The following is a 26181-nucleotide window of genomic DNA, read 5'->3' as shown; positions in this document are numbered from 1 at the left end:
CAAACAAAGAGCCGGGAAGTAGCTTGATAGTAGTAGAATCGTTTCAGGATCAAGGGGTGAATGAAGTTTCTATGGATTGTTAGCCGGAATGTGATTGTTCTAAATGTTTGCAAGAGGAAGTAGATGTATTAGTGACAACAAGGTCAAAAGCAAGGTTGAAACCTCCACTGGACTGGGAGGAGTAGAAGGAGATTCGAGATGTGGTAGCTGAAGATTTGATGGAAAAGGATCAAGAGCAGAGCAAGCTTAAATCGAAGGAGAAAGGAGTAAAAAAGGAGGAGAAAGAAAGAGAAAGGACGGATGCCTTGTTTGAAGAGTTAACTAATTCCTCTATACATTTTACCTTGGATCAGTTGTTGTCGTTAGTTCTAATTTTCAGAGATAAATTATATACAGTGATGCGAAGGTCAAGGACTGTTTCGAGTATGAAGGAGGTGCAATAGACAGTTTAGAGTTTCCATATTAGCCCGGAGGATGTGGATTTTTCAGTACCAACACTGTTGTTGGAATTTAATAATCGAAAATTTTTCAATGTTCTATTGGATGGTGGATCAGGGGTCAACATACTTTCGAAATCAGAATTTCTAAGGATGCAAGATGTCAGGTTGGAACCAGCTTCATTTCAAGTGTGTATGGCTGATCAGAGCAGAGTTCAACCAGTGGGGATGTTATGGAGGCAAGGAATTATCATTCATGGATTGCAGTTTATGGTAAACTTTGTAGTCATAAGGATGAAGGATTCAAAAAATACCTATTCTATGTTGTTGGGGAGGCCATGGTTTCGCACGGCTAAGCTAAAACAGGATTGGGAAAAAAATGAAGTGACGGTTAAGAAAGGAAGGAGAGAAGTTACATTACCAATGGGGCCGAAGAAGGAATTGTCAGAAGAGACAAAGCCAATGTTGGCACAAGCAATTAACATGTCTGAAGGATTGAAGGATGACGAAGAAGCATATTTCCTAGTAGCAAATCCAACAATTGTTCCGGTATTTGAGGTAGATGTGGAGCGGATCATTGACAAATATACAGAGAAAGAGAACAGTTTGGGAATTGATTAGTTTTTTGCAGAACAGGAAAATTTAGAAAAGAAGAAAATCCAAGAGGAAACTGTGGTGGAGGATTCGGAATTGGAGCCAAAGGAGGCAATTCAGAGAGCGGAAGATCTGTATGATAAGATGATAAGAAAGTTTCTCGAGTTAAGGAGGATGATTTACAGGATCTAAATTTGGGGACGGAGGATCATCCAAAGATGGTAAGAGTTAGTGTTCATTTGGAAGATGGCTTCAAGAAGGATTTGAAGGAATTATTGTTGGAGTATATTGATGTCTTTGCATGGGATTATTCTGATTTGAAAGGTATGGGTCCTCAAGTGTACAAGCATCATATAAATTTGAAAACGGATGTTGTTCTAGTGATTCAGCAAAGATATAGGATGAATCCAAATTATGCCAAGCAGGTGAAAGAGGAATTGGACAAATTGCTGAATGCAGGATTTATAGTGCCAGTGGATCAGGCGGAATGGTTGTCACCAATTGTAGTGGTACCCAAGAAGTCGGGGAAGTTAAGGGTTTGTGTGGATTATAGAAAATTGAATGCATCAACATTTGTAGATCCATTTCCATTGCCTTTTATTAATTTAGTTTTGGATGATGTAGTGGGACATGAGATGTACACTTTTCTTGATGGATTTTTAGGGTAAAATCAAATACCAATGGTTGAGGAGGATATTGAAAAAACTGCTTTTATCATAGAATGGGGAGCTTTTGCATATACATTGATGAGCTTTGGATTGAAGAATGGACCACCATCGTTTTCGAAGGAAGCTTTTAAAACCTTTGAGCCACATTTGACAGATTTTATGAGGATTTTTATGGATGATTTTTGGGGAAAAATTCAGGCATCTGGAATATTTGAGGAAGTGTTTTGAAAGATGTAGGATGTTTCGGATGTCACTTAATTCCTAGAAGTGTGCAATAGCAGTACAGAAGGGAAAATTGTTGGGACATATCATCTCTCAAGAAGGAATGTTGATTGATGTGGACAAGATTAGTGCAATTCAGAAAGCTATAGCTCCAGAAAATTTGAAGGCAGTGATGCGGTTTGTTGGACATATCAAATGGCATGGTAGGTATTTACGATATTTGGCGGATGTGAGCGCACCACTTAGTTATTTGACTAAGAAAGAAGTGGAATTGTTTTGGGGAGAAGCTCAAGAAAAGGCTTTTTAGATTATCAAAAAGATGTTGGTGGTTTCACCTATACTTCAACCACCAAATTGGGAATTGCCGTTTCATGTGTATGTTGATGCTTCTGACATGGCAGTAGGAGCTGTTTTAATGCAGGAGAAGATTAAGGGATGGTTTAAACCGGTTTATTATGCTAATAGAATGTTGAGAGCACCGGAGAAGAATTACACAGTTACGGAAAGGGAAGCTTTGGGGATGATTTTTGCTTTGGAAAAATTCCAACATTATCTGCTAGGGAATAAAGTGGTTTTTCATGTGGATCATCAGGCTTTATTGTTTCTTGTAAAGAAGCCAAAACTGGAAGGTAGATTAGCAAGGTGGATGCTCATGCTGCAAGAATTTGATTACATAGTTGTTCATACTCCAGGAACTCAGCATGCAGTGGCGGATTACCTGAGCAGATTGGAACATAAGGAGGAATTACCAGGAGTATCAATAAATTGCCTGATGCGGATTTTTTTCGAGTGGAAGGACAATTTTTCGAATTTGATTACATAGTTGTTCATACTCCAGGAACTCAGCATGCAATGGCAGATTACCTGAGCAGATTGGAACATAAGGAGGAATTACCAGGAGTATCAATAAATTGCCTGATGCGGATTTTTTTCGAGTGGAAGGACAATTTTTTGATAATTGGTATGATCGGATGGTTCAGTTTATGACAGATGGAGTTTTACCTTCGACAATGTCTCCGGATCAAAGGAAGAAGTTTGCATTGAGGAGCAGACCATTTCTAATTATAGCTGAAACAAAATATAGAAGAGGATCAATCAGATTATACGACGATGTGTTTCAAATGAAGATCAAAAAGCAGTGTTGCAAGAGGCACATTGGGGATCAGATGGAGGGCATTTATCAAGGAAAATTACAGGTCGGAAATTTTACAAGCTGGACTTTGGTGGCCTTTGTTATTGAAGGATGCACATAGTTTTGCCAAGGAATGTGTCTAATGTCAAAAGATGGGGTAGCCTACACAAGGGGATAGGATGCAGGATCATCTAGTATTGCCATTAGAACCATTTTAGAAGTGGGGAATGGATTTTGTAAACCCAACAAAACCACGGGCAAAGAGGATAGGTTCCAGATATATTCTTGTTGCAACAGATTATGCTACCAAATGGGTGGAATCAGTGGCTTTGAGAGATAATAAAGCAGCAAGTGTGGCACGGTTACTATATAAAAACATTATGACGAGATTTGGATGTCCTATCGAGTTGGTGTCGGATCAGGGAACACACTTTTTGAATTCTGTGATTCAGAAGTTGACATCCAGACATATGATTTTGCATAAGAAATCTACTCCATATCATCCGCAAGCAAATGGGTAGGCAGAAAGCTCTAATAAAGTGCTGGTGAAAATTTTGATGAAGACCGTGTCGGAAAACAAATCGGATTGGGATGACAAGCTGGATTCAGCACTATGGGCTTTTCGGACGTCTTTAAAGGTGGCGACTGGAATGACACCTTTCAAATTGGTATTTGGGATTGAAGTTGTGGTGCCAATGGAATATGTAATTCCAAGCTTGAGGTTGTCAATTCAGCATAAGTTAAGTCCGGAGGAATCAATTTCTCATAGACAAAAGGAATTGCTTAAATTGGAAGAGGATAGAATTGAGAGTGCCTATTTGGTGGAAGTTGGGTAGAAGAGGAGACAAGCATGGATGTCTAGGCATGTGAAATTCAAAATTTTTCAGAAAGGGGATTGGGTAATGTTATATAATTCTAAATTGGTACCACATCCGGGTAAGTTGAAGCTAAGATATTTGGGACCTTATCAGATTGAATCAGAACAGGGCCAAGGAACATTTTTGTTGAAAGATGTCTTCGGAACAAAGATTTTGAAACCTGTGAATGGATTCAGATTGAAGAAATTTTATGGAAAGGTGCCTCAGGTTCCCAAGTGGATGGTCAATAAGGCTGAGGATATTGGCAGTAAATTGTTAACAGTTGGTGTTTTGGGGGTTGTAGTCGAATATTCAGAGGCAGAATTGGCAATTTGTTCTAGAAATTCAAAACTTGTAAAGGGATCTGGAATTCGTAATGCCGATTGCGGACTGGAAGTTGAAATTCAAATTGTCAGATTTGAAGTCCCGAAAGACGAAAGTCGTAGAAATGGAATTGGGCAAAAGGGTACAGAGGTACTCATAAGTGGGGGTACTCATTTTAAGGCAAAAAATTCTCTTAGTGCTGATGTGACTCTCTTAAGAACGAATATTTTTTGGGAGAATCCTTCATGGCGTGCCTGAATCGAGGAGAAAGTTCATCATCATAAGAGTAAGGTGGTGAGAGGAGTTGGGGATCACATCCAAGTGTGTGAACGTCGCAGTTTAGTGACTGTTAAGTCGGGGAAGAAGGGAGAAATGTTTTTTGAGAATATTAAGGGAAAGCTAATGGCAGGTATGTAAGATGATGCGTCAGAAGTGATGCCGAACACTAGGTCGATGAATATGGCGATGGAGGAGCTGTTCAAAGTGCGGCAACAAGAAGAGCACATCGAGGTGGAGAGTGATGAGGCTAAGTCTCTGAGTGATCAGGGCAGCGTGGAGATGGCGGTGGCAGCGTTTGACCCAAATGAGGCGGGAACCCAGGTATGGCTCAAGTGTATAGGTCTTTATGAATTTGCATGTCTACCTTGGGATACATGGGCAGAGAATGAGTTCGTTGAGCAGCAGTGGAATATGATTAAGGAAAGTGATGGAATGATTACAACGGATGTTCACTTGACACCAAAGTTGGTGTCCAAAGTCTTTAAATTTCCTTGTTTAATTGTGTCGGCTGAGACAAGGAAGCTGACTGATTCCTAGATGAAGGGGAAATTTGGAAATCCGGTAGGGATGAAGGCATACTACATGGTGAAAAATGTGGGTGGAAACAGAGCCTCAAATTTGTTTTGGTATTTGGAAAAGGTGTGCATTCTCTAGAAGACTGCTTACATGTCTAAGGAGGCTTTTGCACCATTGTTCCAGGCTGAGAGAGGCATTAAATTTGATTGGGCATCAGTTTTGTATGATCGGATGCAGTTAACTGGAAAAAGAGACCAACGTCGGGCACGAGCAGTTTTTGAGTATGTTCTGAAGGTCCCAACAATAGCAACAGGTTTGAAGACACCAGTGACAGATTTGGCAAAAGAAGAGGGAATATTAAGTGGAAGTAAGAGAAGGAAGTTGTTGTTGGGCTCTCCAGCAGTTGAAAAAGGTAAATCACCTTTTAAAGTCTCTTGGAAGGGTTTGGAAGAGTCGGAATCAAAGCCGGACAGTTTCACAATGGAATCAAAATCAAAGAAGTCAGAGTCCAAAGGCAAGAAGGTGACACTGTTTATGAAAGGAATGGGTGGAGCTGTGGAGAAGACTGATTTGGAAAGTTTGAAAGTTAAAGCAAGGAGCAGTGACAGTTATGAGAATAGGGGGGTTCTTTCTGTGGAAGAGGATGCTAACAGTTTGACTCAATTGAATGAGTTCCTGCAGAATCAAGATGCAGCGCTTAAGGTGATGGAAGCTGAGAAAATGGGACATAAATGTAGTGCTATTCCGGAATGGGAAATGCAGAAAGTTAGGATGCAGTTGTTTCAGGAGAGGTCGGATAAAGAAAGATTGCAAGAGGAGGTTAAAAGTATTACAGTGGAGGCTATGGCAAGAAATGTTGAAGTTCTGAGTGTAGCTGAGGATTTTACTAGGTGGGCATATGGACTAAAGATTGCAGTGGATGAACAATTCAAAGAACTGGGGGATATGGTGGGGCTGAGTTGACTACTGAGAATATTTTCTTGATTAATAGATTAACTCCATTGCTGGATATGGAGAAGGCCGCATTGCAGAACCAGGGAATGACAGGTATCTTGGTTGCAGATTTGGATGCGGATATTTTGAAGCAAGAAGTGTTGGAGTATACACAAGAGATGTGGAATAAAGATACTAGACTTTGGAGGGAGCACATGGAGGTGTCGAGACGGACCGATTCAAGAATTGGTTTCAGCTAGCTGGAAAGGAGAGCATTAGGAGGGAGAATGAGGCATTGAAGGTGGAGAATGAAAAATTAATTGCAGAGATGGAGGAGTTAAAGAACAAAAGCAAGAAGATTGAAGTGAATGCAAGGGGTCTGAGTAAGTGGACGGAGGAGCTGAGCAGTGATGTTTTGGGACCAGATCAGATTGTAGCAGGAGGAGTGGAATCGGAAGTGGAAAAGAAGGTGGAAGCAGAGGTGGAAAAGTAGGTGGATTCGGATGTTGCAGCAGAAAAGGCAGATGCAGAAGGGGATGCAGGGGAGCAGGTTGTTTGATCAAAGGATTGTGGGTCCAGGTCAGCCTATGGCTCTAGCCATCGAGCTGTGCCAGGTGTTAAGCCTAGGAATTTTTGGATGTTTTACCTTAGTAGAAGTTGGAATGTTAACTTTTGTACTTTTGGGATTCCAAGGGGTGTTCTTGGGAAAGGGCGTTGCCCATTAGTATTCTCGAAGTATGTAACTGTCGATCAATATCTTCTTGGAAATGTGAAAGTGGAAGTTATGGCGGATTTAGTCTATTGTCAGTTTCTGTGTTCTGTTCCAGTTCCAGTTCCATTCTAATTCTTGTGTTTTGTCTATTCTAAATGTCTATGCCTTAAACAGAACCCTAAGGGTGGAAAAAAAAAGATTTACCCTACTCTTAGGAGACTGTTCTTGAAAGAATACATACAAGAGGGAGTGCTTTGGGGTGTAGCCTCTCAGCTCCAGCAAGCCCAACGAGAGGAAGGAGAGTCGATGAGAGACTTTATTAGTTGCTTGAAGCATTTGAATTCTTATTGTAATCCAAATGAGCGCTTCAACAATAACCAATTGCTTGATAGATTCATTAGGAGATTATGACATGAGGATATCTACAATGGCCTAGTCATTAGAGGTATCACCACTTGGGAAGCAGTCACCACCAATGCGATCCAATTGGAGGATAATTTAATGATTCAAGGAGAAAGAGTGTCTGTTGAGCCTAAATCTATTAGCTCGCAAGCATCAGGGCATCAACCAATGACCCTAAAGCCTATTGCTAAGGAGCCAAAGATATCTGAGATGACTTTAGCACATATCACCAAGGCTATTCAAGAGAGTGAAACTTAAGTTTATCAGTATTTATGTGTAGCTAATATCTTTCTCATTCCATGAAGCACTTGATTATTGAAAACAGACACCGTTTGTGCTACTTACAAGCAAAACAAACTCGAGGAAGAATCGATCGCGATCAACTCGAAACGGCGAATGCGTGGCGTGGGCGCATAGCTCTGTGGGAGACTATCGCGGTGGTGTGGTCGCGTCGTGAATCCGGTGAGGGAGAAGCCCGTAGCGAAGAGGATAAGACACACTCACTCTCTCTCTCTCTCTCTCAGACTCGTACGACACAGGATTAATTCAAATGTTATTCAAAAAATGGTTCTAAGGTGACTTTTACACTTTAGTCACCTTAGCTCAAAAAATGTACATGGGGTTCTCGTGCTCATGATTACAAAAGTGGGAATAAATATGAGTCCTGACTAACTGACTAATATTTACATAATCCAGACCAATGGATCAAACTGATAAGACGTCTTTGACATAAAAAATGGAATTTGATATGCTTTACAAATGGGCTCATTACAACAGTTGGACCAATGGGGCTCCAACACTCCCCCCCTCCTAGTTCATGTCTACCACGACATGATCGTCTTTGTCTTTTTTGTCGTTGTCGCCTTTATTGAGTGATTTGCTGTCGCCATTAATGGGCCAAAATTTTTTGACTTATACATGAAGAAGCCCATGTAAAATGCTTCTTCAAATGTCTGGAGATGGTAGCTTGGTAGAAACATCAGCCGTTTGAAATAATCATACAATACTGGCTCTGTTGGTGGCCCACTTAGATTGTATAACAATTCTAAGATGCTTCTTTCGGTATTCATATACTCTGATGTCCAGCTTTCTGAGAAGGTTGTGAGACAGGCCAAAAATGTGCTATCTATTTTACACAGCATCTTGCAGGATAGGTCAGGAGAGCCTCCGAATTCTGCTCTGGCGCCCTGCAGGGTTTTCACCATGTAAGAACCGGATATTCTCTCTCCCTCTGCTGGCCCTGGCATTACTAGATAATTCAGCCATGTCGGATTTCTGCTCTGTAGTGCTTTATGTTGGATGTAGGTGTATGTTCGGGGAGTTGGGCAAAACGTTCTGTCATTCCTCAGCTCAGGCGATGCGTTGACTAAGTGGATCAAGTTATGAGGATGGTCCAATAGCCATTGACGCCTTCACTTTGGCTGGCTTTCCACTATTTTGTTTTGTCGTTCCCTATCTTGTACTTCTCCTTCAAATACTGACACTTGTTCTTCTTTTTCGAGCTGCCGTTGATGTGTTAGAGTCTCATACTTCAACAGAGCATAAGGTAACATAGGCGCATTCCATTCTTGCCGTAGCTCTACTGCTGTTCTGCCCGATTTGGAAAGCCCTCGTAGCAACTCCTTTTCGAGTTGCATAGACTTGTACCATATCATTTCTGTTTGCTTTTCCATCTGCTTGGCTAGCCTCTGCTCTTCCATCTTCGTGACTGAATCTTCTTCTGTCTCTTGGTCTTTGGAGCTGGTTTGATCAGTCTGCGTATGTGCCTCCTGTTCATCTGAATCTTCGTCGTACTCATCTTGACCCACATAAACTTCGGCGAGTCCAGCCAAATTCGTTGTTACTGGCTCCATGTGCACTCGTCCCTGTCCTTGGTGCTGCCCTGCACTTTGTAGACTTGCGATTTGTGCGGTCATTGTTCTACTATTGATTTGTAGAGCATGAAATTCCATGTCTTTTTTAGCGGCCGACTCCTCTAACTGTTTTATCCTGATATGCAGGTTTTCATTTTCTTCCCTGAGTGATTTGGAAACAATGCTTTCCATTTCACTATCAGGAGCTGGTCCTTGTTGTTGTTCACTTTGCAAATTTGAAATTTGTCTTTGTAGTTCACCTTCTGCTCTAAGCGCACTTTCAACAATCATTAAACACTGTTTTCTTTCTAACTCCAGCTCCCTCTTTAGTGCAGCCACTTCCTCTTCTGGATGGACTACTGGTGTTGTTGGTAGCGATGTTTTTTGCTTTTTAGCGCGTTTGATTTCTCTTGCTTGGATATCTGTTACTGCTCTTAAATCTTTGACTTCAATTTATAAGTCATCGATGACGACTTGCAAACTTGTGATGGCCTCTAGCGCATCTTGCTTTTCCTTTTCCAACTGTTGGATGTGTTCATCTCTTTCACTGACATCTTCAAGGAACACGTTTATTCTATCTTCACATATGGCATTGAAGTCTTCCGATTCCTGTAAATTTTCCTTGAGAAGATTTACTGTGCCTTTGAGCCCCAATATTTCAGTATCTCTGATGCTGATCAGCTTTAGAGTGTCTTCCCTTTGCTCTTGCAGTCTCTGAACTTCCTCATCAGTTTTTTGTAGCTTCATTTTGTTGGACCGGTTCTGATCAGCTAACCATTGACTGTGCAGTCTTGTTCGGTTTAGTATTGTCGCCATTGACTGCAAATATTCATCTATAGTAGCTTCCAACTCAATTTCTTGAGAGGAGGAAGCTTTATCTTTAGACTGATCCACCACCTTTTGCTTGCCTTTATCACTTTGTGATATGGTTCCAGTGTTTTGGCGTCTATCTGTTCCTTCTTCTTCTTCCTGTTCACTGGGCGGTGTGTGAACTCTGTCATCTCGATGTGATCTTTCTGAATGCGAAGTAGATTCAGCAGGTGGGCTAGATTGCCTCTCACTTGTATCTGGCCTTGGAGATGGCGACGGTGTCTCCTGATCACGTGAAGTCGGTCTCAGCTGATCTCTCAAATTTTGGAGATCCTCCTCTTCTAGTAGCAATTCTGGCTCATCCCTCGCATTTCTTTCTTGGATGTATTTCTCGAACCAGTCCAGCTCAAAAGCTGGGTTGTTTCTATTCTTCATTCTCAGTGTGAAAGTGCTACTAGATGGTTTCCAAGTGGCGCCTACATCGCCTCGGAGAGATCTTTCTAGAGAAAACCCTTCTAGAATCCTTTCCATCTTTGCTATCTTCTGCAACCTGGTGTTGTTTTCCATTTCCGCTTTTTGCTTCTTTAGTCGAGCTTCTTCCTCTTCAGTTCTTTTTTCTTCAACCATCTTTTCTTGTGTACTTCTTGTCACTCTTTCTAGCTTGCGTCCTCCAATGGTATTAATAGATGCCGGTACTTTCTTTTGTGATCCGTCTTCGCTATTTTCCCTTAATACTAGCCAGCCGTTCTGATGAGGGGCAGGTGGCAACTGATCTGCCGCGCCTATGGCATGGTATATTACTCTGGTTAGGACTTCTCCTCCTGCAATGTAATTGGGTCTGTCCTGCCTTAGCTTTGTCATTTCTTCAAACAGATATGACACGTGATCTATGTAGAACTCACGGGTCATTCCCATAGCCCATGTCAATGTGGTTGAGATGCTCCAGTGCGGTGTAGTGTATCTTGGCGGCCTTTTGCTGTAGCTGACCAAACACTGATGATAGCGGGAAAAAGAGCAGTGCAATCGGGTGGCCCTGCCAGGAAACAGTCCTTCTTTAGGCATTCTGGCGCCCTTTCTCCTTCACCTAGCGATGCACACCATTTCTCCCACAGGTTGGAAAACTTTCCTTCATAGCTTCTATAGTCATTGGGTGATGTTTGGCGTAGCTCTAAGAGCTGTCTCCATATCTCCTCTGGAGGCTCATGGCGGCGAAATTCTTCGATGAAGGCCATCTTTAAGGACTCCCAGTCTCTTCTTTCTTCAGGTGCCAAAGTTTGATACCATAATTTTGCACCTTCCCTCAAGACCAAAGGAAAGGCCCTTAACTTAGTAGCTTCGTCATCCCTTCCCGATACCAGAAAGGCCATTTCCAAATTATCCAAAAAGTCTGGAGCAACCTCCCCAGGCTTACCATAAAAATTAGGGAAGGCCATAAGTGAGAGAGTAAACAATTACACAAACAGCTCCAATTTATTTTAAAATAGAGTATGGTAATTACAATTTGGAGCTTTAGCACAACTTAGCTCAAAATAGGATGAAGATTGACACATCAAAGGAATGGTAATAGTCTAGTAAGGGTAGAATGACAGGATGAGGAGAGCGCAAGATTTCCCCAAGTCTCTCGGCTCCAAACAACAGGGCTATTCTTTGCTGATAAAAGATTTTTCTATCAATACAAATATTCACACGGATATGACGCACAAAATGGAAAGGAAACATGCGGGGATCATCATTCTCATTATTGGCATCCATACTTACACACAAGATCCTAGCTTAGTTGCACCACCTTGGGACCAATGAGCCTGATCAGCCACAGAAGGTCAGCACCTCGGATCACTTCGACTCTTCCTGATGCATCTGTGAAGACGTAAGGCGTGATGGCAACACTTTGTACAATGCTGAGCCTTTTAGCAAGCAACAATTGGATGCTATTACCATAATCAACATGACGAATGAAAGTGACACCATTAATGTGCAGCACATCATCAACTAAGATAGTTTCCTTAGATTGAGATAACTTCTTGAAAATTAGCAGCAAAGGTAGGGCAGGGAGGCTTTTCACCCGGTCTCCAAAGCACTTTGGACAATATCCAAAGTGATCTTCACGCGGACAGGAGGTTGGCTTGGGATTGGTGGTGTCTGGATTCACAAAGTGCACTGAGAGCACTCGCAGACGGGCGGCAATCTTGTAGGCAAGCCTTCGCCTCTTTGCTTCAGGAGGATTTAGGGGTGAGAGTCGTGGTTGCAAGTTGGAGGTTGAAGTTGGTTGCTCACTAGCCTTTTTCTTGCCTGTAGTGGTCATGTAATCCCTTATTAATGAGATTAAGCCAAATGTTACCTTACGCTTGAGCACGCGCTGCGGCCTTGGGCCACTTAGGTGTAGAGGTGATCTTCCTCCTCTTAGTCGGCTCCTCAGGAAAGAGAGGTCTGGTGATGCTTTCTCTTCCCTTGATGTGTGTCACAGTACCTTCGTGTATGTTGATGTAGATATTTCAAGCTCGTGTGCGTTGGAGGTTTCTGGAGCACTCATAGGTTGAGAGGAGAGGTATATCAAGCTCTTCTTCTTACTCTCCTTCGTTGGCGACGATCACGAACAAGGCATGTAGAAGAACTTACTTCTTGAATTTCAATGACACTGCAACCTGGTAACAAGACCTCGATGAAAGCTTTTAAGGCCTCTAAAGCCTCCTCCTCTTCTGTTCTCCAATTTGCAAACTCCTCACGCCAATCGTCCATGTTGTAGATTGCACATCTTCATTGCTTGTGGACTGAAGGTCTGTGTAGCCCTCCTCAGTGGGGGCACCAAAATGATAGCGGGAAAAAGAGCAGTGCAATCGGGTGGCCTCTGTACTCGTGCACACTCCACAAACCACGCCTCATGCAAACAAGCAAAGAAAAAAACAAAGGGGGACACCACCCTAAATTAAGAGGTTTAGGGACCTCACACATAGTGCACATAGGCAAGTGAGACTTCTGGCATTATGATGGCATCAAAACATATGGCAAAACACATAGGAACGAAGCTTAGGGACCTTATGTAGAATATATATACACAAGACATCAGCTTAACAATACAACGGCATCTGATCATACATAACAAGGATGTAGAGAAGCAAGCCAAGGATGGCATAATCCCTTGTCAAAAACAATCAACCCAGCAAGTAGGTATGATCCTACTAGCAACACATCAATACCTTAGAGAATGATGGAGAGTATGGTGGCCATTGAGCATGAGAGAAGACTCCTTATTTAGGTTTTAGGGCTAGTAATGTAGCATACTAGAGGGAGAGAGAGAGAGAGGAGAGAGAGTAGAGCTCCATCCATAGCTCCTCGTTGTGAGCAATGTCGTCATAGCTTCGTTGCTTGGTGAAGTGGGTGAAGTGTTGGTTTTGAGTGAGAGAAGGCCTCCTTATATAGGTTTCTGAGAGGGTTTAGGATTAGGGATAAACATGCTTAAATCCGCTGATTGGGGCTACTTTTTGCTTAGGGTGGTCAACAGATTGAGGTCACCTGATATGTCACCATCAAGATATTCTCTAGAGTGATGTGAGAGGGGAGGGTAAATGCTGATTTTTCTGATTGTGACACATGGGGATAAGACCTTGACCAGCATTTAAGAGCAGGTAAGGTGGTTGTTGAAACTGGAGGTTCTGCACATGTCAGGGGGGGACCTGTTGGGTCCTCTTGAATATCAAATTCTCAAAAAATCCTCAACCATGGCTTCTTTTGACATGTGTTCTTTGAAAAAATCAGCATGTCTCTTTTCAACTCAAAAGTCTTTATCCCTGTTGACTCACCTTTACCATAAGATTTTCCCCTTTTCTCCTCCTGTAACTGCATTGTTGATGCCCAATCACTGCTTCTAGTAACAGTGAACTGTTACCTACCAAATACTTATGGTGCAGTAAAAAATATTTACCATGGGTAAAAAAAGTTAATGTAGGTAAAAAGTGATTTGTATTTACCATGTAGGTGAAAAATATTTACTGTAGTTAGAAAATATTTACTATGGTAAAAAATATTTACTGTTGGTAAAAAAGTGAAAACGGAGTATGCTGTGCTGTGAGTCCACACGAACATCCTCATGTAAATTTCACTAGAAATTCACACCTAGAATGGGCTATTCTGTAAGATATAGGTTGTAGGCATGCATAAGAGCTCGTTCCCACGTATCTTCTGTCCATGGCAATTTTTACTCTTTGGTGCTTGTGAAGTAGATTTTTCTTCTCTTTCGAGATCCCTTGGACTAGAGTATCCTCATCTCCCCAACAACTGACTGTGCCTTTATTGCATCTTCAGAAGGGGTCCTCAAAACCATGCATCAACTGACTGTAGATATGTGTCAGCTCTCTTACTTCTGGGTTTGCTATGAGTTCGAAAGAAGGTAGTTTGGACTTTTGCAAGTAAACTGTGAGATTTTTCCTTCTTTCTCTCATGTTTGCTCCTTGATCTGACAGTTTCAGTGCCTCTTTGATGATCTCTTTGGTGATCTGGATCTCCATCACTTCATTATCCATGCCTGCCACTCTGCAAGTTCCATCTTCTTGGATAGTCTCTATTAGATGTTGTACCCTCTTGAAATCATCCCTACTGGTGGTAGTGACACAAAGTTCCACAAGCTACCTTTTTTGAGCCATGACCTTTGCGGTGATCTTTTCAAGTAATTCACTGCCTCCTTTGGAATCATCACCATATCCACTAAGTTTCTTTTGTCATCCACATATGAACCTTGATATATCTCAAAGGCCACTGCTTGTTGCACATCTGCAGGTACCCATGTGGCTGTTGGCTTTAAAGAATTGGGTAGAAGTGCATAGGGTGTTGCACCTTCCGTTGCCAGGTTCTTGCCTTTTCTTTTTCCTTGAGAAGCCTCCATAGATCCTGTCATCACCATTATCAGTTAATGCACAAACATAGTACTACTCTCCTAAATTGATTACCACTTAATCATGCATCTAGATGAGCCTTCTTAACACTAGGTTGGTAATGGGACACTTTTATGTCCTAGGACACTTTTATGTCCTGTGAAGTGACCATTTTCCTTGAATTATGTCAAGAGTTTCAAAATGGATTTTGAGGTGCTATCTATCTAGAAAGTTGTCTCATGAGCTGAAAAAAACTCGACATTTTTTTGGAATGTCAATTCCATCTTTAACATTGTCCTTGCACAACATTTCACAACCTAAACTATGTGAAAAAACGAGTCCTGTTTTTGGCTTTTTTCAACTTTTTGCAACTATACCACTCTAGAACTCATGTTTGTGAGGTCTATAATGCTAGAGAACTATCTTTAGTAGTCCTCAACATGTCTTGATGCTTCTAGGGAGAAATAAATATTAAAGGTGTAAGTTATGACCAAATTACAAAAATTGTCAAATCCTGTTTTTTAGCCAATTTTAGCTCTTCTATGATTTTTTTGGTGGATTTCATGATATCCAAATTCATTTTTGATTTTCTATGTCGCATATTGTAACATAAAGCTAACATTCCTTGAGTTTTGGGGCACCTAATACCCTATTTTGCATAGTACACAACGATGGTTGATTTTTTCAATTATGGAAGAAAACGAAACATTCTAGTATATCAAGCAGAGCTTTTTCAATATTGTTAGTTTCTTGTGACAACTACATGCATTTTGTAGGTAGTAACCATATCTAGTCATAAGGATCAAATTTGGCTAGATATTGAATAGTTTCTATGGGATTCTACAACTCATAATGTTCAACCCAGTTTTTTCATGTTTGTTGTATTTAACACTTCATCTTTGTCCCAAAGATTCCCCTTGGTAAGAGATGTATTATTCTTTTGACATGCTCCATGGCTCCTTATGAACATAAAGAACAATAGGGAACTAAAAAAACATGCATATATTATTTGTATTGAATGTGGCTATAGAAACTTTGATGATAGGTTTGCAGAATGGTAAAAATTCAACTTTTTTGTACCTATTTATTTTGGAAAAACAAAAAATAGTGAGTGAGAAGCAATCATATGTTCTCATCACCAACCCATTGAAGTTAACTAGGGAATTTATCTCAAGTCCTACAAGAATCCCTAATCTTATTTTTATGCAACAAAACGTAAGAAATGACTGTTTTGATGAAAATTCACTGGTCCATCAACTTTGGAGGCTTGGTGTGACCAAAAGATGAGAAATTTTACAAGTTTCTTATTTTTTCCATGTTTAGTAGGCCTTGAACTATAACCTCATGAAAGGATTTTACAAAATGAGTGGATCTACTATGGTTTTGGAGGTTTTTTTCAAAACCTTGAAAGGACACTTTTATGTCCTGTTAGGTTACCAACCTAGTGTTAATCCCAAGATTAGTTAAGATAAAATGTTAGCAGATAGACAAGTTCTTCCATTGTGCGACTTTGGCGGCTTTAAATTGATGTTGGTGGTGAAGGAGAACAAGTCCAAATGCCTTGAAAATTTGTGTGGTGTATTCTCTCATGGCATGTAAGGTCACTCCATAAGCCAAAGCTCAAAATCTATCCCTTTGCTACTTTTTCTTAGTCTATCGCGATAGAGTGGCATTTTTTTTGATCTGGGTGCTTTTTTGCAGTTGTGACTCCACCACTTGGTTTACCATACCTTGCACATGGTCTGATCCCCTTTTCACCTCAAATGAATGTCAAGTGACCTCTTTTTGGATCAACTCTCAATTTTCCAGATTCCCTTCAGAGAGATGTTGGTCTATCTCCTTCATTTTGTGTTGTTTTGGGCTCAAACTTAGTGGGTGGTCATCTTGCATCATGTTGAAGACAACTGCTAATTCAGATTTTTGATAAGATGGTCCAATATCCCTTTGCTTGGTCTATCGCGATAGACTGGGACTTAGTGCCACTTTGTCATTTTCTGGCTTTGTGACCATCTGTCTGCCTTCTCCTAGTTGATGCAAGGTTTCTTGACCCCTTACATGTAAATTTTACCCGTCTTCCCTTGAGAATTTCTGTTCTGACTCTGAGTTGTCTGCATGTCTTTCTCAGCTTGCTATATGAGTCCATCTTGGCACCAAATTTGGTGTACTGCCTTCATTTGCTTCCCTAAGCCTAGCTTATAAAAATTTGAAAAGTCTTTCCCCCCAAAAATTGTTGCAGCAAGTCTATCGCGATAGACTGAGCTTTTTGGCCAAAATAGATTTTTCTGGCACTTTGACTTGATATTGGTGGTTAACATTCCTTGCTAGCACCCCTCATGAAGCCAAAGTCAAATTTGCATTATCTAAGTGCAAGTTCAAGTCTATCACGATAGACCAAGCACTTTGTCATTTTTACCAGTTTTTTGATGTTAGTTGACATTCATGGTGTTAATAGGCCCTCCTAGACACACACATCAAGTTTTAATCAATTTAGCAGAATGTACTCCCTGTTTGCAGCACTTAGCTGGTCCTGAAGTCGAAGTAGACCACTTAGGTGATAGTCGCGGTTCCTTTTGGTCTTTGTATGATTCCGGCTGTCTTCTACTTCCTTTTGACATTCCATCCAAGGAGTCGGTTGTTGTTTTGGTGTTTGAAACACCAAGAACGACCATTTGGACGTCTTTCTGGCCTGTTGCCGGCATTTGCCCTAGTGGAAGAACTTTTTTTTCTGAGTGGACACATTCCAACTCGTAGTTGACCTCCTTTGGATGTTCCTTGTTGAATTTGGTGTAATTTTGTCACTTGGTCGGCCCGTTAGAGTATCGTGACGCTTTGTGCAGTTTTTGCCAGATAGGGACTTTAGGATCCGTTTTGACTAACTTTTTCATAATCTAACCCTTCAGTCGGTTTGTCACGGTCATTGGCTTGCTGTCTATGAATTTTGGCTCATTTCCGATCACCTTGGTTTTGTCGCCCATTTGCAGGTCCTGCTAAATTAGGGTTTTTTGAGCGGCTTCCTTCACGCTTACCGAGGTCATAGGCTCAATCCCTAAGCTATAAGCATTGTGAATTTCACTTTTGGTCCCATTTGGTGGCCTCTAGGTCTCCCTAACACCCATTCTACCGTATGTGTGCACAGGTTGTGATTGTGATGCCGGCTAGGTTTTGCGACTAACTGAAGTAAACAACACATAGAGTTAGTGTTGACGAGCATACCTCTCATATCTGATGTCGATCTGGCAACCGTGCACAATGAATGAGCTCTTGGAATTCTCAACTGCTGTAGGGAGCTCTCTCTCTCTCTCACTATGGAAAATGACTCAAATGAAGGATTTCTAGCCTAGTCTCTCTATATGTAATCGAGACTCCGACACCAAATTTTCCCATCTTTTACCTGTGGCCATAACTTTTTGCTAGATGCGGTTTAGGCTCGCAAATTTCCTGATTTGGACTTCGGTTGCTCCAATTTTACCATTTTTGTAGATTTCTCCTTTTGGAGGTCCCTTCATGACGGTGGTCATTTTGCTCTGTCACCTTTGCAATCCTTATTTTTTCTGTGTCTTCTTTACCTTGCTCTGATCAGGCGTCTCTTCTTTTGTGTTTCCATCTGGATTGAGGATTTTTTCCTATAATTTTTGCTAGAAAATGGCTAAAATAAAGCAAATAAATCTCAAAATAACCCGAAAATAGCAATTCTAACCTAGAAAAATACCAATGAGAAGCAAAACACTTTGTAGCTCACTTTTCTCTCGTCTATGTACAATCTCGCTCACTATCGTCAACCTTGGCCTATTTTTTGCTGTTTTTAGACAGTTTTTGGCCAGACTTGACTCTCTTTATAGTCTATACACATCCCTAGGGGCTCATGAATGCTGATTTGGTCCCCGATTCTGATTAATTACGAGGGCATATTCTTTTTCCAAAAATCACACAATAAAACGCAAAAAATGGTTGAAAAATTGCTCGCAAACATTGCCCTCTAATATATGACATGATGAGTCCGCATTTGGAATGCCTCCCCCCCTCCTAGTCGGAGTCCTCCCGGACGACAGGGTATCGTCAAGGGTATGTGTTGTGCATGGGTTTGAACTCGTGCTAATGCAGGCCTTGTAATATAGACCTATATGCATGTACGGTCAATGCATGTAGAAAGAATGTATGCAGTGCAAGAGGAAGGTATAAGCGATTCGCTTATTGGCATTTGTCGTCAAGGTTTCCTATGGTATCTTGAATTGGCTGGCATATTTTCTTTGCAAGTAGTAGTTGTAACTCCGCCGCCCGTTGGTTGATTGTTTTCCACTGATTTTGAATTGGCGTATGTGGTTCCTTTGAAATCGCTATTGTCGTATCTGGTGGAACATTCTCTCTTGCTGCCTTGATGATTTGTGTCCGATACAACCTTGTAGTTTTTGTTGTTGATTCTGTTTGTTTCCTCGTACTGTTTGTATGATGTTGCTTGACCTTGATGGTTGTAGAAAGCTGCACGATTGTCATCTTTGTCCGCCCTTCTTTTGTTGTTGGCTCGTTTTGAATTGGCACTTTTGGCCTCCATACCAATATAGTCCGTTGCGTATTTGACAGATTGACTATGTTTCTCTGTAGATTTGCTGGCTTTCGGTGTTGTGTCTGTTCTTCAAACTCCTCTTTTATAGGAATTAGGCTGTCGCGCCTTATCCACACTTTGTATTGCCGCTTTTGATGTAATTGTGCCTCGGTCAGCTCTGTACGCCGTACCCAAACTTGCCTGGTTCCCTGCATGGTTGCTGATTTTTGATAAGACGTTGTTGGACTTGTAAACTTTGTTTGTTGTTGGACAGATTTTTGCGGTTGTATTGACTTTTGTTTCCTCCTTGATATGAATTGGTTATATGATAAGAAGGGTTCTGAAAAGTTTTCCTTTCTGAACAGTGCCTCATTCGTATCCAAATCAATGAATACCCTGTTAGCTTTCATCCATGACACTGCTAAGATACACGGAGTTGCTGACCTACTTGGTGGCAGTACATGGAATTTTGTAGTGTACAGGTGTGCCTGCACTGTGATTGGTATTATAATAGACCACATCGTGGTCACCTCATCACCCGACGCTACTTTCAACCTGTGTGTCTCTGGAATCGTCTTCATTAGTCCAAGTTTCTGAAAGAGCTCAAAGTTGATGACATTCATTTTTGCTCCAGTGTCAAGCAATGCATAGATTTCAACTTGTTTTGTGCCTGCATAAGCTTTTATGTAAGGACTACACCATGTATCTTCCAAGTCGTTGATGATGCTATCGTCCTGAGCCCTAAGGTCTGTCATGGTCTTTTCTAATTCGTCGCTTTGTATATCCGCTTTGATTGTTTGGGATGTTGAAAGAGGATATTCGTCAGTCATCATTGGGGTGACCATGTTTATTGTCCTAAGAAACTGCTTTCGTTTAGCAATCCGTTCCTTTGCTTCTTGTTGTGCCTGGTCTTGAATTCGTTGTTGTTCCTGTCTATATATTTTCCATAATGCAGTTGAAACAACATTTCCGGTGTTAAAGGGAGATGATATTTTTTTAAACGACACCCACTAATCTAGTTCGGCATTTCTTTTCCATCTAGTGTCGACAGTTTTATTGCTCCGCTGGACGATATTTCTTGGATCAAATAAGGTCCCATGCCCCTTTTCTTTATCTTTTTGGCATGTTGTTTAAGGGTGTATACTAAGACATAGTCGCCCGTTTTAAAGTCCTTGTTCTTGACATGTTTGTCAAAAAACTCTTTCTGTTGTCTTTTTTTTGCATAGATGGCCACTACAGCGTTGAGTCGTAACTCATCTAATTTTTCAAGGTCCTCTAACCGCTCTGAAAGTTCATGCCCCGTCCAGTCCAACTGTTTTTCTACCCTTAGTGTGGGGATCAAAAAGTCAATAGGCAATATTGCATTTAACCCATATACCATATTAAATGGTGTAGCATTGAGTGTTGTTTTATATGCAACTCGATAAGCCCACAATGCCAAATAGAGCATCTAATCCCAATCTGTTCTTGTTTCACTAACCAGTTTCGTGAGAACCGTGCACAATACTTTGTTGGTCGCTTCCACTTGGCCATTGGCTTGTGGATGATAGGGTGCAGATTTGCGATGAATTATCATAAACTCATTTAAGAGATGTTGGATAACTTCATTTACAAAGTGTGTCCCTCTATCACTTACTAGCTCGATTGGAAGGCCATAACGTGTAAACACATATTCATATAAGAATTGTGCCGTGGTTCTAGCGTCTGCTTTCGTTGTGGCTTTTGCTTCCACCCATTTGGTCATGTAGTCCGTGGCCACTATGATATATTGTGCTTGTGAACGATACGCTGGTGGAGTGATAGGACCAACAAAGTCCAATCCCCATTTAGCGAATGCTCGAGCACTCATCATTGGTCTTAAAGGCATTTCATCTCTTTAACTGGTACCTTAGTGCGTTGACATTCATCACACCTTTTCACAAATTCTGTTGCGTCTTGAATCATGGTCGGCCACCAAATCCTTGCAACCATAATGATTTTTACAGTTCTCTCTGTTGAAAAATGACCACCTGCTATGCCTGCATGAGCCTGTTTCAATAATGGAAAGTAGTCATTTTCATGAGGAACTAACCTCAGCTGGTCATCAGTTCCTCTTTTATACAATTGGTCACTAATGATGGTATACCTATTCGCTTCGATTTGTAAAGCCTTTTGTCTGGCTTTAGACCAATCTCCTGGCAGCTCCTTATTAGTCAAATAATCCACAATAGCATGACTCCATGAGGGTGCTACTGTCACTTGGTATAATGTGGCATAATCCACAGTGGTATTGGATGTGCAAAAGTAGCATTTCTTGATATAATTGGCTACATCGCCTGCCATTCCTAGCCAATACACTCCAAGTCTTCTTAATTGTGCATACATCATTTGATTTCCTCTATGGAATACCCCTGTTTGTGTGTGGGCCTCCTCTAGATACGCTTCGTACTCCTTTGGGCCTATACACAATCTTAGAATCCCATCGTTTCCATGATGGTACATTCTTCCCGCAAGCATTGTGTAATTTCGTGCTTGTCTAATGTCTTTCACCGTGTGTTTGTCGTCAAGATTCATTCCATATGTCAGCAACGGAATAATTTTCTCTGACCATTTCGGTACCATCTCTATATTAAACAGGTATGCGTTTGGGAGATCATCATCTACTCCGGTAGCTTTTTCGCCATGTAGTAATAGAGAAAGGTGGTCTGCTCTTTGATGAGTTTTTCCTTTCTTAACCACTACCGTAAAATAAAACTCCAGCAACACAATGAACCATCTTACAATTCGTCCCGTGTTGCAAGGTTTGTTTACTAAGTATAAGAGTGCCTGATGATCCACAAAGAATGTGAATTTGTTCGCGAGTAAGTAATGCCGAAATTTCTTTACGGCATATATCATACCCAATCCTTCTCTTTCAGTGGTAGTATAATTCTTTTCTGCACTGTTGAGTTGTCTACTAGCATAACTGATTGGAAAATCCGTCTTTCCCTCATCTGGTTGTGCTAGTATACAGCCTATTGCAAATGCCGAAGCATCTACATGTACATGGAAGATCTTTGACCAATCTGGTGCTTTTAGAATTGGTGTAGATACCAATGCATCTTTTAATTTCTGGAATGACTCCTCACATTCATTTGTCCAAATGAAGAGTGTGATTAGACTATACAAGGATTTTGCTATTACAGCATACATGTAGATAAAACGTCGATAGTATCCACAATGTCCCATAAATGATTGTACCTCTCGTACAATGTTTGGTCTTGGCAATTCTATGATCACCTTCACCTTGTCTTCATCAGTGGTAATTCCATTAGCCGACACTATGTGGCCTAAGATTTTACCTTGTCGTACCATGAATGCATTATTTTTTGGGTTGAGGCAAATCCTATACATTCTGCATTTTTCGAATACCTTTCTCAAATGAGCTATATGGTCTTCTCTCAATAGCGAATAGACACACAAGTCGTCCATGTAAATATCCAAGAATTTTCGCAAGTATTCTTTAAAAGCGTGTGTCATTAATCTCTGAAATGTGGCTAGAGCATTGGTCAAGCCAAATGGCATTACCCTAAACGCATATATGCCCCATTCTGTTGCAAATGCTGTTTTGTATTGATCTTCTAGTTTGACCCCCAATTGGTTATAACCAGAGAATCCGTCCATAAAGCTATAGGCTTGCTTGCCAGACACTCGTTCCAGGACGTGTTCAGTGATAGGTAGAGGGTAGTTGTCTCTTATAGTTGTTGCGTTTACCTTCTTGAGATTTACACACACTCATAATTTCCCGTTTTTATTAGGTACCACCACTATCGGGGACACCCAGTCCGTGTGTTCTATCTCATAAATAAATTCAGCCTCCATAAGTTTGTCTATCTCCTCTTTTATCCTTTTGGCGAATGTCTCATTGTACGTGTATGGACATTGTTTGCTTGGCTTTGCATCAGACTTCAGAGGGATTGAATGTTTACAAATGTTAGGATCCACTCCCTTCAAATCTCTGTACGACCAAGAAAATACATCTCGAAATTTCTTAAGTGTTTTGATCAGTAAGTCCTCCTCTTCTCGACCTAGATCTGTGGCAATGTAAGCAGGTCGAGGATTTTCTTCTAGCTCTGCTAAGTCTATTTTCTTGGCGTTCTCTGGCCCATCGTAGGACTCGTTTGATTTAGGCTCCCTCATTGGTTGTTGAACCACCAATCTTCTTTCCTAAATGGTGTACTTATAATAGTGAGGAGGTACATCTATCTTTTTACTCCCACCACTAGCGTTCGTTCCATCGCTACTTTCCATTTCAATTGTCCATACATTTTTAATTTTTTGTTTCCACTCATTGTATCTCGTTTTCCGTTCAATTTTCTTCATAATTGGACTACCATAGACATTCAGTTTTTCTGTTGGAACTCTTTTTTTTGGTTTGCTGGTTTTCGTAGGTTTCAACAGTCTAGACTTAAATCCTGAGTCTTTAGCAACCTTAAGAAATCTTCCTGACACTTTATCCTTAGCACAATCAACAGCATGAATGTTCATAAGGAAATGTGTCTTACCCTCAAACTCCGGCATGGGTCTCAACCTGGTTGGTGTACTGATGTGGTGTCGTTTACTCCTGTATCTTTTTTGACGTCTCTCATTTTGGTTTGGGAAATTGTAGAAGACGTCATTGTCTTGATCTTGATTGTCGTCTCCCTCTGTATTTTTCGACTTCTCGTCATCCGCGTTATCCTTGTTTTCACTTTGATCAGAAGAATCATAAAATTCTTCTCCTTCCTGCTTGATTTCTTTAGTGGGGATGTCCACATAGCCCACTATCTTAATCTCAAGTTTTGTTTCTGTTTTATGGATCCTCGTATTCTCAGTATCTACCTCGTCCTCGTCCTCCTCCACAATTTTGCTCCACATGTAGTATGGTATGATATCGTAGCCATTCTCATCACAAAATTTGGTGGGAGTGACTTCATTGATGCATACATCCAATGTAGCTAAAATTTGAGACCATTCTAGGGGTTCGAGCTTCTCTTCAGGAAAAGGTTCTTGTATATAGGCATCGTCTTCCAAGACCCTCTCTAGTGTCCTTTCATTGTGATCAAATTCACTACATTGAGATGCCCCACACATCCATATCTCTTTTTTCTTACAAAGCCACGCTGGGACTTCTGATCCACTAATGGTGGTTGAGTCAAATTCTTCCATTGGGGTTCTCGTGACATCATGGTAGCTATGATTTTTCATGTTTACGCGTGTAGTAGTTTCAGCATGTCTTAGATACAAATAATCATACCCCCAGTCCTGCACCATTTTGAGTTGCCTCATGAACGACCTACCAAGGATAATTTCATAGTTGTTCTTCTTGCCGAAATCTACTATGGCAAAGGTATGTTCGTACTCTATGCCACAGGAAGATACCACGATTGCCTCAAGCAATCCTATAGGCCTTTCTATGTGCCCATCCGCCAATTGCAATTTCATTCTAGTTGTTCGTATTGTTGGTTTTCCCCATTTTTCCCATAGCAATTTGGTCGCAATGGCAATGCCAGCTCCACTATCAAGTATTGCCTTAGTTTCTATGCCATTATACTCAACTGGTAGGGTCGTGTTGCCATCTTCACCCTCACAATACTCTCCTACCTTGTTGAGTGGCACTGGTCTAGTGTTGACTTTCTTCGGTTCTGTGTCATTAAGCTCGGTTTCGAAGAACTTAAGAGGCGTCCTTATGCCAAATTTTTCAAGACATTTGCCCACTTCCATCCACATGCTTCGCCTAATTTTTAACAATTCTGCCAATGTGATTGTACACTTGACCGGAGTGGTAACAAGTCTGTCAGGATTTTAGTGTCCAATTGATTTGAACCGCCTATTCTCTGAGAAGGTACTCTTCGAATTTCTGATCTTGCCTCATAGTCCCCCATATATGATGGCAAAGTTCTGAGAGATTGTGGTCTGCTATCTTCGAATGCAACTGAACCATTATCCCCTTGAAATGATTTAACGTCCAAATCCCATGGAGTCTTATTCAAGTTCAGCTCCGAGAAAGGCGCTGACTCGACTGTTTTTGTCTCATATTTTTTGTGAGCTTTTCGCACCGTTTCCCATAGCTCTTCAGGCCAATTTTCTTCCACAATAGGCGAATATGGTGGAAAATCTTTCAGTGAGTCATCAGTGCTATTAGGTACGTCTTTTGCATCCTCTACATCCGGCAAGGATTAAATATTTTCTATCTTGTCGGGTATCCTTTGTTCGGTTTTGTGATGTGTTTCATGGTTTGGTGGTTTGATTACTCTATCTCCCGCTTCCATAGGTGGAGGCTCCAGTAAAGCTTGTGCAGTTTCAATCAGCTGTTTGCACATCTCTAGTCTCTGTTTTTCTATCTCTGGATATGGATATGTCATCCACCTTTGCTCTAGGGTCTGTGTGTTCTTCAATCTTGCTTCATATGCTTGCAAGATTGCATCTAAGGATTCATTGATCTTATCTACCAATACCGACCCTCCTGAGCTTGCACTGTTTGGTCCTTCCGTTGATTTTAGAGAGTCGGACTCTCTTTGCTGTTTAAGTTGTTCTCGAGCTATCGTTAGCTCAGCTTCTACATCTTTTTGTTTTCGCTCACGTCTAGCTTTCATTTTTGCTCTTCGTTCTTTCCAAGGATTATCACGACTGACACTAGACTTTTCAATCTTGATTTTCATCGTTACTCTTGGGCTGATTGTCATTTTTCCTTGCTTGGGCTCTCGTCAAGACCTTAACAGGAATCGGAGTTTTGTTTTTTGACCCTTCACTGGACGGTAGCGCTCCTAGCATATTCAAGGTAGTTTTTTCTCCTTTGCTCGGGTTTTTAGGGCAATCAAGGATCAAGTGAGTAATTCCACACTCCGTGCAATATGCGTTGACCCTAATGATTTTGTCATGAGGGCAATCCCTCAGCCAATGGGTCTCCTCCATAGTTGTAGCATGGTCCTTTAGGCTGTTGAGGTGCTCCTGGAGCTCCTCTTTGTTGGTGCGCAATTCTTTGCCTGCTCATGCCTCCGTTGGCTATAAACAACAGTGTTCTTTCATCCAGGCTATAT

The sequence above is a fragment of the Adiantum capillus-veneris genome, chromosome 6, assembly GCF_014529385.1.
Source record: "Adiantum capillus-veneris isolate H3 chromosome 6, ASM1452938v2, whole genome shotgun sequence".
NCBI lineage: Eukaryota > Viridiplantae > Streptophyta > Polypodiopsida > Polypodiales > Pteridaceae > Adiantum > Adiantum capillus-veneris.
Note: the sequence above shows the minus strand (reverse complement) of the source record.